Source organism: Carlito syrichta, unplaced genomic scaffold (assembly GCF_000164805.1).
Source record: "Carlito syrichta isolate Samal-C Ts95f unplaced genomic scaffold, Tarsius_syrichta-2.0.1 Scaffold140752, whole genome shotgun sequence".
Lineage (NCBI taxonomy): Eukaryota > Metazoa > Chordata > Mammalia > Primates > Tarsiidae > Carlito > Carlito syrichta.
Genome location: NW_007084848.1, coordinates 53,220 through 67,635, shown reverse-complemented (window position 1 = coordinate 67,635; position 14,416 = coordinate 53,220). Strand labels below are relative to the sequence as shown.

Sequence of the window (14,416 nt, the reverse complement as noted above, 5' to 3'; positions counted from 1 at the left end):
TTCTTTTGATCTCTGTTTTGATTTCATCATTGACCCAGGAGTTGTTTAGCAACATGCTATTTAGTGTCCATGTCTTTGTGGGTTTTGGGGGGACTTTGTTGTTGTCAATGTTTAGTTTTATTCTACTGTGGTCCGAGAAGGTACATGGTAGAATTTCAGTCCTTTTAAATTTGCTTATGCTTGATTTATGACCGAGTATGTGGTCGATCTTAGAATATGTTCCATGTGGTGATGAGTAGAATGTGTATTCTGTGGTCTTTGGATGGACTGTTCTGTAGGTATCAATTAAGTCCATTTGGTCCAAAGTCACATTGAGGTTCCAGATCTCCTTGCTGATTTTTTGTCCTGATTATCTGTCTAGGGTTGTCAGTGGGATATTAAAGTCCCCAGTTATGATGGTGTTAGAGTCAATATCTTTCTTTAGTTTTCCTAGAAGTTGCTTTATGAAAGTTGGCGCACTTATGTTGGGTACATATATGTTTAGGAGAGATATTTCTTGTTGATGGATTGAGCCTTTTATCATTATGTAGTGGCCTTCTGTATCTTTTTTGATTTTTAATAGCATGAAGGGTATTTTGTCTGAAATTAAGATTGCTACTCCTCCTTTCTTTTGGATTCCGTTCGCCTGAAAGTTTGTTTCCCATCCTCTTACTTTGAGTCTGTGGGTGTCCTTTCTAGTGAGGTGAGTCTCTTGAAGACAATAGATTGTTGCCTGATGATATTTTATCCATTTTGTCATTCTATGTCTTTTCAGTGGTGCATTTTGTCCGTTCACAGTTAGGCTAATAATTGAAATGCAAGAGTTGATCCCTGTCATAAGGTTCTTACAGAGTTGTTCCTGTTTGTTTGTTGTCTTTCTTTGGGTTTTGGAGTTGGTTCATGTGTGTTTTTAATCTTTTGCCTGTACTCTTACGAAGAATGTTGTTGTTCTTTTCTCTTTTTCTTCTGTGTTCAGTGCTTTCTTAAGTGTTTCTTGTAGAGGTGGTTTGGTGGCAGCGTAGGTTATTAGGGATTGGATATCTGGAAAAGATTTCAATTCTCCCTCACTAATGAAGCTTAGTTTGGCTGGGTAGGTTATTCTTGGTTGAAATTGTTTCTCTTTTAGAACTTTGAAGATAGGGCTCCAGGCTCTCCTAGCATGAAGGAAGCTTTTTTAAATTTTAAATTTGTGGAGTACAATTCAGGATTAGGTATACAAGTGGTCATCGTACAGATAAAGTTTGGGCCTCCCTTTGGTCGCCATTTCACCTGGTTTGAGATCAGGTACCCTTTTTGATGTTATGTGCCCCCTCCCATCCTGGCAGTATCCCACTACTGCCAATCCCTTTCTTATAGTATTATGGTAAATGTTTATGGTCCACTTATGAGTGAGAACATGTGTTATTCAGTTTTTTGTTTTTGCAATAGATCACTGAGTATCATAGATTCTAAATGCATCCAAGTTGCTGCGAAGTCCATATGTTTGTCCTTCTTTATGACTGCATAATATTCCATCATGTATATGTACCACTTTTTTGTTTGGTTTTTTTTTTTTTTGAGTTGGAGTCTCACTCTGTCTCCTAGACTGGAGTGCAGTGGCACACTCACGGCCACCGCAGCCTCGACCTGCTGGGCTCCAGCAGTCCTTCCCCTCAGTCTTCCAAGTAGCTGGAACTACAGGCACGCACTACCACACCTGGCTAATTTTTGATTTATTGTAGAGATGAGGTTTTGCCAAGTTGCCCAGGTGGGTCTTGAACCAATGGGCTCAGGAAATCCACTCACCTCGACCTCTCAAAGTGCTGGGATTATAGGCTGAGCCACTGAGCCCAGTCTGCACCACATTTAAAAAATCCAGTCCACTTGCAATGGGCAGCAGGGTTGGTTCCATGTTTTTGCTATCGTGAATAGTGCTGCAATAAACACGAGTGTTCAGGTATCTTTCTGGCAGAATGATTTGCATTCCTCCAGATATATTCCCATTAAGGGGATTGCTGGGTCATATGGAAGGTCAATTTCTAATTCTTTTAGAAGTTGCCATACTGTTTTCCTTGGAGGTTGAACTAGTTTGCATTCCCACCTGCAGTGTAGAAGCCTTCCTTTTTCTCTGCATCATCCCCAGCATCTGTTCTTTTTTGTTTTATTGATGATGGCCATCCTTGCTGGGGTTAGGAGGTTTGGATTTGCATTTCTCTGATGATGAGTGAGGCTGAGCACTTTTTCATATGTGTCTGTGGGCTGCCCGCATGTCTTCTTTTGAGAAGTGTCTATTCATGTCTTTTGTCCACTTTTTTTTTTTTTGAGTCGGAGTTTCACTCTGTCACCCAGACTGGAGTGCAGTGCCCACTCCCAGCCACCACAGCCTTGACTTGCTGGACTCCGGCGATCCTTCCACCTCAGCCTTCCAAGTAGCTGGAACTATAGGCACGCACTACCATGCCCAGCTAATTTTTGATTTATTGTAGAGATGAGGTCTTGCCAAGTTGCCCAGGTGGGTCTCGAACCCGCGGGCTCAGGCAATCAACTCAGCTCAGCCTCCCAAAGTGCTGGGATTACAGGCTGAACCACCGGGTCAGCTTTTGCCCACTTTTTAATGGGGCTGTTTGTTTTTTTCCTTTGGGCAAGTTTGAAGTCCTTGTAGATCCTAGATGTTAGACCTTTGTCAGATATACAGTTGGCAAATATTTTTTCCCATTCTGTGGACTGTCGCCCTTGCTCTCTTGATGGTTTCTTCAAGAGCAAAAATTTATAAATATAAAATTATGCTTGGTAATTATGTGACCTAGGCATCCAATGGTGATTCATTAGTTTAATTTACTATCATCCCCAAATAACTTTTAACGCTTTTTTTTTGGAGACAGGATCTTGCTATGCTGCCCAAGTTTGTCTTAAATGTGTATGTACAAGCCAGTCTCCTGTCTCAGACTCCTCATGCCACCATGCCTGCTGTTATCATCCCAAAATTTTAAGCCACATTAAAATCTTGGAAATTATCTTTAAGCTGACATACTACTAAACATAATTGCTGCTGAAATTAATAATTTTTTTTTTGAGTTGGAATCTCACTCTGTCGCCCAGGCCAGAGTGCAGTGGCACACTCACAGCCACCCCAGCATCAACCTGCTGGGCTCCAGCTATCCTTCTGCCTCAGTCTTACAAGTAACTGGAACTACAGGCACATGATACCATGCCTGGCTAATTTTTTTTTTTTTTTTTTTTTTTTGTAGAGATGAGGGTTCTCCAAGTTGCCCGGGCAGGTCTCTAACCCGTGGGTTCAGGCAATCCACTTGCCTCAGCCTCCCAAAGTTCTGGGATTACAGGTTGAGCCACTGAGACCAGCCAAAATTCTTTAAAATATCACTTCTTGGTCTTTTGACTAAGATCAAGTGTAGAATAATGACCCAATGTAATTAACACAAATTTACATTTTCCATAATCTTAAACATTACGTAGGAATAATGTTAGCTTATTTGATTTGTATATACTTAGGAAAATATATGCAAGTAGAATAAAAATGTATTCAGCACTGAGAAGTTAGAGAAGACATAACTGTTTTTATTAAATCAAGAATTTTCAATTCATTTTATTTTTCAAAATTATATGAACCTGGACTCTTAAAATATTTTTCAGTTTGTTTTTCTAAAACTTTCTAGCACACTGAAAGTATTAAGTATCATTATTTTATGAAATTTGGGAAATATTCAGTTTCTATATGCACTTATTTCTATCTAAAAGCCAATATAGACTGAGAGTTCAAGGAGCTCAGAACAGAGTTTTTCAAATTTGAGATGTTTTATAATCTAATTGATTAATATCCTCCAGACATAGGAAAACACTGTACACTCGAACAAAAAGAGGTAAAGACCTTTCTGAATTCCAGACACATAGACACACAGACACAGTGAGCTTACAGTTTCAATTCTAAAATTTCAGCCATGGGTCAAGGGTAAACAAAGAAACACAAAAGCTTACTGGTCTAGATAGCAAAGAGCTGTTCTTTCTATGGGCATGAAATTCTTAATTTATTTGAAATAGACGAATGGACAAACAAAGAAAAAACGAACATCCCAGATTCTCTGACATTACTTGTCAATATAGAATAGATCTGTACAATCCATTAATGCATTTACAGAGATCACCAAAGGGTGAGTTTGTAAAACAAAATTCCAAACAGTTGCAGCATAACTTAGAATTTGAGAACCAGAATCTAAGAATCTAGGCTGCCTAGGATGAAATCCCAGCTCCACCACTTATTACCTATGTGATCTTGAGCAAGTCACATTTTTTTGTTCAATAAAATAGGGATACTAATAGTGAAAGGGTTTAGTCTTTTTGCCTCAGCATAATCATTAGAAAGAGTTCAGACATACTACTGAAGAACAAGCAGCCTATCCCATCCCTCCTCAGCAAATCTTCATCAGATGCAAGACCAGGACAGCGCAACCTTTCAATTCATGGTTTAGCATAATAATCTCTAGTAAACTTTTAGGTTCCTTGTCAAGACCAAAGATCAAAGATCACCCACCTTTGGTCAAGGAGTTTGTAAATTGCAAATGTCTGAGTTTGTGAATTGCAAATGTCTAACAAGTATCTTGCAGGAAACCTCCCCCCCACAAAGTTAATCAGCCCTTTGTGACCTACATGACACAAATAAACTCCATCAGGGCAGCAATCAGTGACTAACTCACTCATCGGCCTGCTGTCCATCACCTGACGTCAGTACCTGTGCTTGTCTGCCCCTTTGTGATGACGTGGAAGCAGACCACCACCCAATCACCTTAATGATTTTCCCCCATCTATGGGGATGGTTAAAAGGACTCAACCACAAGCAACCAGCAGCCATTGCCTTGCTAGACTGTGGTGTAGCCATGTGCTCTTTGAGCTATGGCTGTCGCCATGCTTCCTGGCTTTGGTCCCGTCCCCCACCTTGGGGAGGTGAATCTTCTTTCTTCCTTCTTTCTCTCTAATTTACCTTTAAATAAACTTTTCTTTATTTTCTTTATTTATTTATTTTTGAGTTGGAATCTCACTCTGTCACCCAGACTGGAGGGCAGTGACCACTCCCATCCACTGCAGCCTCGACCTGCTGGGCTTCGGCGATCCTTCTGCCTCAGTCTTCCAAGTAGCTGGAACTACAGGTGCGCGCTACCACGCCCGGGTACTTTTTGATGTAGAGATGAGGTCTCGCCAAGTTGCCCAGGTGGGTTTCGAACCTGTAGGCTCAGGCAATTCACTCACCTCGGCCTTCCAAAGCACTGGGATTACAGGCTGAGCCACCGACCCCAGCCAAAACTTTTCTTTCTTAACCTCTTTGTGTGTTGCAATTCTTTGCTTTACTCAGATCTCTGGGTTACTGGTGCTGTGCCTCCCCTCGCCTCTTCACCCCTCCAGCATGCCACCCTCACCCTATCCATACCCTAACAAATAGTATATATCTATTGGGTTGCTGTGAATTGATATAATATTAAGAATAGTGACTGGCATATCGGTAGCCCTATTCTTATGTTAATATTTATCAATAGACATGAATCCTTAAATATGAAGCCCCAGTTTGTAAATCTAATGCAGTGGGGCTCCCCATGATACTCAGAAAATGCCTTTATTTCTCTCTAAACTTCTTCCTATCCCATTTTTCTGTATAAAAGTTCCAACATCTCTTCCCAAGGCCAGATACATTACTTTTCCATTCTCCCTTTTATTAGTTACTTCTCCTACTTCACTGACAAAATGAAGACCATCAAGTGGAAATTCCATCAACTTTTAACTCATACCAACTGCCTACTGCAACACTACTCATTCTTAGTTTGTCAGAAGAAATGAGCCTTCTTCTCCTATAGAAGAACAATTTCATATTTACATACTGAATCCTCCACATTTTCATTTCCTGAAAAATATTACCTAATACTTGCCTCTTTCTCTTTTCCATCAATGGCTTCCTCCACACAATCTTTTTTTTTTTTAAATCAAGTATATATGTTAAAATGACTCCAGCCTACGCAAAACAAAAACTTCCTCAACTCATCCTCTGCAACATCTTTCCTTCCTTTAAGAACTATACTTCTAACCGGGTTTGGTGGCTCAGCCTCTAATCCCGCGCCTTTGGGAGGCTGAGGTGAGTGGATTGCCTGAGCCCGCGGGTTCGAGACCCACCTGGGCAGCGAGACCTCATCTCTACAATAAATCAAAAAATTAGCTGGGCGTGGTAGCGTGCACCTGTAGTTCCAGCTACTTGGAAGGCTGAGGCGGAAGGATAGCCGGAGCCCAGCAGGTGGAGGCTGCGGTGGCCGGGAGCGGCCACTGAACTCCAGTCTGGGTGACAGAGTGAGACTCCAACTCAAAAAAGAAAAAAAGAACTATACTTCTTAAAAAGAATACTTTAGTGTTCCTTATCTCCACTTTCAAATCACTCTCTTTAGCCAATTTCTGTTTTAAGTTCATCTGTACCAGGTCGATGAAGTGATCTCATTGTTACTTCTGATGGCCTTAGCCTTAGTAATGCCATGTCCCACAGGCATGTATCTAGCTTCCTCACCTCACTTGACTTTATTGTTTGACTCTAATGACTATTGACTGGGTAGGAAATTTCAGTCTGATCTCCTTCAAGGATGCTTGGTTATTCTTGATCCTTTACGTTCCCATGTAAACTTACAATGTTAGGCAAGTTCCCAGAAAAAAAAAAACCAAAACATTTGAGATTTTATTGAGATTGCATTGAATCTTTATATCAATTTGGGAAGAAATCACATTATTATAATATTGAATCTTCCACCACTTAAACAAGATACATCTATCCATTTCTTTAAATCATTTTCAGTGCCTCCATAAAGTTTTTATTTTTTTTTTATGGATTTCTTGGGCATCTCTAGGTAGATTTATTCCCAGATACCTAATGCTTTTATCCTATTATAAATGGCATCACTTTAAAAAAACATTTTATTCTTTTGAGAGTTTGTTACTGGTACACAGAAATTCAATGTATTTTATATACTGACTTTGTGTATAGAAATGTTGCTAAATTCATTTCTAAATTCTAATAATTTATTGTAGATTATTTTGGATTATTTATGCACACAATTATAACATTTACAAATGATTGTATAATTGCAAAGCAGTGTTTCTCCATTTTGAATTCTCATATCTTGATTTCTTTATTTTGACTCATTGCGCTATACAATATTAATTAGAAATGGTGATAGTGGGCATGCTAGTCTCTTTTTTGCCCAGTCACAATAAAGAAGCTCTAATGTTTCTCCATTAAGTATTGTTTGCTGTTTTTTCCTTCTTTTTTCCCCTAATCTTTACTCTTCCTTCAAACACCTTTTAGTGTCACCTCATTTGGGAATATTTCCTTGACTCATCTAGTCTGAGTTATATGCCCCTGCACTGACTGGACATTTCACTAGCACAGTATAAGTGATAGTGTCTGACTCTTCCTGTAGCTGAAGAACTCCTTGTAACTAACAAAGTGCCTAGCACGTAGATGGGAATCAATAAATATTCATTGAATGAATAATGTGGTGCATTGTGGTTTTCGTTTTTCCTGAATGTGGCTTTTAAATAATTGCAACATTCTCATTGCCAATATTTTCATTATGGGAGGTGGAGTGAGGAATCTATGAATCAGAATAAATGTAATTCATTGTAAAGTATTAAGCAACAAGGCGAAAATCTAACTGTAGTCAGTTTTATCTGGTTTCCCTCCCTCCAATGCCCCTCTCACTGGGAGGATTTATATATACCCACTCTAATGAACTTTAGAGAGATCATAAGGCTTGCATTGGCGTATAAAATGTAGGTGGAGATTACCTTGAGTCACATTCAAACAGAAGCTTTAAAGGGACTTGTGTGATGTACCATGACTTTTCTTTTTACCATACCTAATGGCCAGTGGTCATTTTGTTATTGTAGGGAACAAGGGAGAACTTCCTCTTTGCTCTCTGAAGGCTTGTTGAAAAATTAACTGACAAAAGGTTGATGAATAGAAGAAAAGGTATACAAATTTATTAACATGCACAGGGAAAACCACAGAGTGATTACACCAACTCCCCATGAATGGGGCACAGAAACTTAGAAAGAATGGGGGCTCAGAGCATGGCCGAAAACAAAAAACAGAGCATGCTGGTAAATCAGATTATAATGACAAACAAGTTAGGGAGAAGGAGAAAAGAAGGCCTGGCTAGCAAAGGTGGTCTTGTTATGTAGATGAAACCTCCCAGGTAGCAGGCCTCTGAGAGAATAGATGGTGAATGTTTCTTCCCTACCTTTAAAAGTGTCAGACTCTCAGTTAGACCATCCTAGATCTGGACAAGGGAAGCCTAGAGAAAGCCTGACTGCGTCAATGCAGATTTTCTCTACAGATACAAATCTTCTCCACCAGGATAGCTTTACAGGGCTGCTTCTGTTTGCAGACCCTCTGAACAGCCATCTCAAAATATGTCAAAGAATATATTTCAGCATGAAGTGTTTTAATTTCCTTCACTATCAATGGCTTCTCCATCAGTCTGGGTTCCAGAATGAAAACAGAGGCATAGCCGAGTATGGTGGTGCGCACCTGTGGTTCCAGCTACTTGGAGGGCTAAAGCAGAAGGATCGCCTGATCCCAGCAGGTCGAGGCTGCAGTGGCTATGAGTGTGCCACTACACTCCAGCCTGCGCAACAGTGAGACTCTGACTCAAAAAAACAAAACAAAACAAAGAAGACAGAAGCAGCAATAACATATAACAGTCATCGGTCATGTAGCATGAGTGAGAGCTAACCATTGTAGATGTAAGCCACTGTGACTTGGGATTCACTTACTACCAGCATGACACAATCTAACCTATCACGCTAACATACTTGAAATTCAGCTTCTCAGTACTTCTGTAGTAGACTATTATATTCATCCAATTTATACTATGATTAATCAATTAACACATGCTCTTAAATTTGACGTAAGGATACTTTTACCTAGTCCTCTAATCAAATAAATGAACATTCCTTACTTAGCCTTCCAAAATTCATTTCCAAGTGTGTAGGTGAGACAGATATTGCTGGTTATCTACCTAATGTATGCCTGCCCACATTTGTCCGTATAAATAGAACCTCAATATTGTTTTTTGTTTATAAATATATTTTTTATTTTAAAATTGTGGGGTACAGTTAAGGGTTAGGTATACAAATATGTATCATTCAGGTACCCTTGTTGATAAGGGGTGTCTCCCCGTCCCCAGACAGATATTGATTACCGTTAATCCCACCTCCCTTCTCCTCCCTACCCCCCCATAGTTTCCCGCCACTGTCACTTATATAGTGGCCCTTGAACATCTATCATAATACTCAATATTGTTAAAGGGGCAATATACCTATTTGACCCTTCAACTTTCACAGAATTCCTTTCTATTGAAGGCTGATTATAAAACTCCATTGTGTCTAATAAGAGAGAAAAAAGCCGGATGCTACCAATTAGGGATTCTGGGAAAACTATTGTTTTTCTGACAAAACAGGGCAGACACTGCTGGATTTTCATTTGCTTTTTGCTCCCCCCTATTATTCCTGCATACAATGGCCAGAGGTTCAATAGCCACCTTGTATCCACGAGGATAGTAACCAAATGTGACAGATGGGGAGCAGGAAGTTCTATGTCCTGGTGTTTAATGACTGCCTTTAAAGCAATATCAGTCCTGAGCTGGCTACCCCTGGACTTCTTGTTACTAGAAAAAAACAAACAAACATAAGTGCCTTGTGTCTAAGCCACCTTTTTAGATGTTTTTGTTGTATGCCAGCAAAAAAATAAAATTAACTAATACAATAAATATGCTTAAGTCAGGGTTTCTCAAAATCAGTTCTATTGATCTTTTGGGTCAGATAATTCTTCGTTGAAAGGAGGTTGTCTGTGCATTGTAGGCTATTGAGCAGCATCCCTGGCCTCTACCTGCTAGATTCCAACAGAAACTGTCCCAATTCTGACAATCAAAAATGTCTCTGGACTTTGCCCAATGTTTCCTGGAGGGCATTGCTCTAAGCCCATCTAGTACCATGGCTTTAAATACCATTAAATGGCAATAAAGGCCAAATTTACCACTCTAGGCCTGCCTCTCCTCTGAACCTGTAAGGAGATAAATATGGATAGAAGAGAAAAGAAGATCCAGAAACAAGCTTAAAACTTGGGTGACTAACAACACTTTAATGTACCAAGCACTTAGGGAAAATGGCATGATTAATACATAATATCCTGCCACTTACAAGAGTGCTTCATGTTCATTTTAAAGCTATTTCTTGAAAATTGCAACGTTTATGTTTAAGAAGTTTATGAAGATTTTGTGCCCAGGGAAGAAGTTGTTTTTGAACGAGAGAGAAGTGTTTCTCAGATCCCTCACATAGCACCACTGATTACATTCTTGTAAAGTTGGTGCTGCTTCCAGGTAGGAGTCATTCTATGGAGATTTAGGCAGGAAAGTTCGTCTTTTCCAGGTGTGTGTATGTGTGTGTGTGTGTGTGTGTGTGTGTGTGAGAGAGAGAGAGAGAGAGAGAGAGAGAGAGAGAGAGAGAGAATGAATCATGCTCTCTTCTTCCCCAGCAGTTGATAAATTTCCCTAGCATCTATTTATAGTGTCCAAACAAAGCCTCATACTTTCTCCTAAATAAGTGGGATTGACATACTGATAAGATTTTAAGAAGGCTCAGTGGCTCAGCCTGTAATCCCACGCTTTGGGAAGCTGAGGTGAGTGGATTGTCTGAGCCCGCGGGTTCGATACCCAACTGGGCAACTTGGTGAGCCCTCATCTCTACAATCAATCAAAAAATTAGCCGGGCGTGGTAGCACATGCCTGTAATTCCAGCTACTTGGAAGGCTGAGGGGGAAGGACCGCCGGAGCACCAGCAGATCGAGGCTGCAGTGGCCGGAAGCGGCCACTGCACTCCAGTCTGGGTGACAGAGTGAGACTCCAACTCAAAAAAAAAATTAAAAATATTTTAAAATTGATTCAGGACATTGCATTTGATGTTAAACATTATCCAACCCATTGAAGGCCCTAACAAATACTACGTTAATGACAACAAACAAAGAAAATGAGAGTCGAAATATCTCACTGCCTGCCTGGATTATGAATTACCTAGGATTCAAGCTTTTTCTGTCTTCTCTCCTGCCAGATGGCTAATTCATTGTTCAGAAAGACTTCCCTAAAACACTTGCAGTCTTAAAATGAGAAAAAATTTCCACTTGGTACTATGGCACTGTGTCAAAAGGGTTGAAGGCATCATACAACATAATATCACAATAACAGAATTTCAACCATTTCTGCTCTCCAAATTTAGCTTGATCTTGGAGAAGTTATTTTTTTTAACTTTTTATCTTTTTTAGATTAGAAAATATAGTTTATTTAGAAAGTAAAAGGAGAGAGAGAGAGAGAGAGAGAGAGAGAGAGAGAGAGAGGAGAGAGATTCACCTCCCCAAGGTAGAGAAGGGGGCCATAGCTCAAAGAGCACATGGTCACACCAGTCTAGCAAGGCAATAGCAAATGACTGCTCCTGGTTGAATCCTTTTAATCCTTCCCTTTGTTGAGAGAAGGTCATTAAGGTGATTGGGGGTGGTCTACTCCATGTCATCATGAAGGGGACAGGTAAGCACAGGTACTGATATCAGATGATGGACAGCAGGCAGATGGGTGGGTTAGTCACATGATTGCTGTCATGGTGGTAGGGTCTGTGTCATGAAGGTCACAAAGGGCTGATTAGGTTCATTTGGATCTTATGGGTGGAGGCAAATACTTGAAATAGAAAAGCTAATTAGTACAAAACAAGCTGGGGAGGGGGGCTGTAAAACAACTATCAATAGCTACCTCCAAGAAACTGGTTCTGTCCTTGGCTAATGATTAGAAGGTAAGTTAAGTGAACTTCTAGAAAGATATCAGATATAGGTAATGTTAAAATGGCTGTTCATTGGGTATATTAAGTCCGTGTTATGTCCCTTCATTTCCCTCTCTTATTATTTTAAAATATTCTTATTTGTACCTGGAACAGGGGTGAAAGTCAGTTTTCTGTAGCTGCTTCCTCCTGGAGTCTTAGAGCTGTCTCTGTATAGAGTAAAAGGAGGGAATGAAAGGATAGAGACCATAGAGTTGCTAAGTACCTTTAGTATCTGTATACAAGCGTAGACTATTAGAATTAATTCTACTATAATAAAGGCCATTGTTAGGGTACGGACGGACAGGGTGAGGGTGGAGAGGCGCTGAGAGGCGAGGTGCATAGCACCGCCCGAGCCAGCAAGCCGGAGGTGCCGCACTGGGAACCCAGAGATCCGAGTAAATTGCAAAGAATTGCGACACACAAAAAGGTTAAAAAAGAAAAGTTTATTTAAATTAGAGAGAGAGAGAAAGAAGAGAGAAGATTTACCTCCCCAGGGTGGGGGAGGGGGACCAAAGCCAGGAAGCATGGCAACAGCCATGGCTCAAAGAGCACATGGCCACACCAGACTCTAGCATGTCAATGGCCCCGGTTGCTTGTGGTTGAATTCTTTTAACCATTCCCCTTGATGGGGGAAGATCATTAGGTGATTAGGTGGTGGTCTGCTTCCACATCATCACAAAGGGGCAGGCAAGCACAGATATTGATGATGTCAGGTGATGGACAGCTCATGGCTACCGTAGCCTTGACCTACTGGGCTCAGGCGATTCTTTCACCTCAGTGTTCCAAGTAGCTGGAACTACAGATGTGCTGCCATGGTGGGGCTTATCTGTGTCTCCTATTTCACAGAGGGCTGATTAGGTTAACCCTGGGGGAGGGGTGTGATTCCTGCAAGAGACTTGTTAGACATTTGCAATTCACAAACTTAGACATTTGCAACTCAGAAATTCCTTGACCAAAGGTGGGGTGGTTATTACTTTTATGACTTTGGTCAGTCAAAGGGTGATCTTTAATCTTCGGTCTTGACAAGGAACCTAAAAGTTTACTAGAGATTATTATGCTAAACCATGAATGGTTGGACTATCCTGGTCTTGCATCTGAAGGATATTTGCCTAGGGGGGAATGGGATAGGCTGCTGTTTGTCCTGCAGTAGAATGTCTGAATGCTTGCTAATGGTTACACTGAGGCAAAAAGACTAAAGAATAAGCTAAATTTCTTCTAGGTTTCTATAGGTACCTTTCAACCATTAGAGCCACTGTTATGACACATTGATGCCTTGATGTCTGGTAAAATGTATTTATAGTTACCCCAGTGGGCTTGATACAAGAGTCTAGGCAATTTTTACCGTTGCACCAGTGAACTCTTGAGTCCATATGTATCTGTCCCCGTAGCTTGTCTTCAAGTTTCTTTGGGTTTTGTGATAAGAATTTATAGACAGTTATAAGGAGGTTTTGTTAAAAATGACTTTAACAAGATAATACAGCTACTTTGACAAACTCTGAAGAAAAAAATTGAATACATTAGAGACATAGTTAGGTTGTAGCTTAAATTGTAGAAAATAATAATGAACAAGAGAATTTAAAACAGGTGACATGGGGAAAAGAAACTATCCCTTGTTCTTTTACAACAGGTCTGATATAACTTCACAACTATTGATATTTTAAAGGGTGAACCCCAGGTAACCTCTGCTCTGGAGATGGGAGATTGATATCTGTCTGCTCTTGATAAGAGGAAGTGGGAGGAAGAGTGGTATTGGTCTTCTGTCGTGACAGGGAAATATTACCTTAAAGTTTAACAAAAATAATTAGTAATGCTTTAAACAAAAAGTCATTTTGCCATCCAGCCTATGCTGGATTAGTAATCCTTACGCCTGGAAGGAGATTTTGGCAATTTGGCACCGAAAGGCACTATAACTGATTATAAACTGCTGTGAGTGAAATCAATTTACCTGGTCTGTGGGCAGTTTAGGAGGTGGGTGTGGGGAAGGTGTGGTTCCTGAAGCTTTTGGTTTTTTTGCTTTTTGTTTTTTGTTTTCAGTTGGAGTCTCAATCTGTCGCCCAGACTGGAGTGCAGTGGCACGCTCCCAGCCACCACGGCCTTGACCTGCTGGGCTCCAGCGATCCTTCCGTCTCAGCCTTCCAAGTAGCCAGAACTACAGGCATGCGCTACCATGCCCAGCTAATATTTGATTTATTGTAGAGACAAGGTCTCGCCAAGTTGCCTATATGGGTCTCGAACCCACAGGCTCAGGCAATCCACTCACCTTGGCCTCCCAAAGTGCTGAGATCACAGGCGTAAGCCACCTTGCCTGGCAGCTTTTGTTTCTTACTCCACCCTAGAGAGACTGAATTGAGAACTTGCAGAGGTTAAGTATTAAAATTTTAAAAGTATAATGTTATAACAGGTATAACATTTATAACAATGTTATAACTTTTACAGGTCATTGTAAAAGTTACTGATTTAGCAGGTGATACTCTAAAGATTTTAAAAAGTAAAAAACCCTCACTTTTTATAACTAAGACGGTGAGGGAGCTAACTTAATTTGTATCTTCGTTCC

At 40.4% G+C, this 14,416-nt stretch overlaps 1 pseudogene; it reads right to left on the bottom strand.

Moving 5' to 3' along the window:
- LOC103251348 overlaps nt 1-12,400 on the bottom strand; it is a 28,952-nt pseudogene extending 16,552 nt beyond the window's left edge.
- Nucleotides 12,401-14,416: the final 2,016 nt, after the last annotated feature.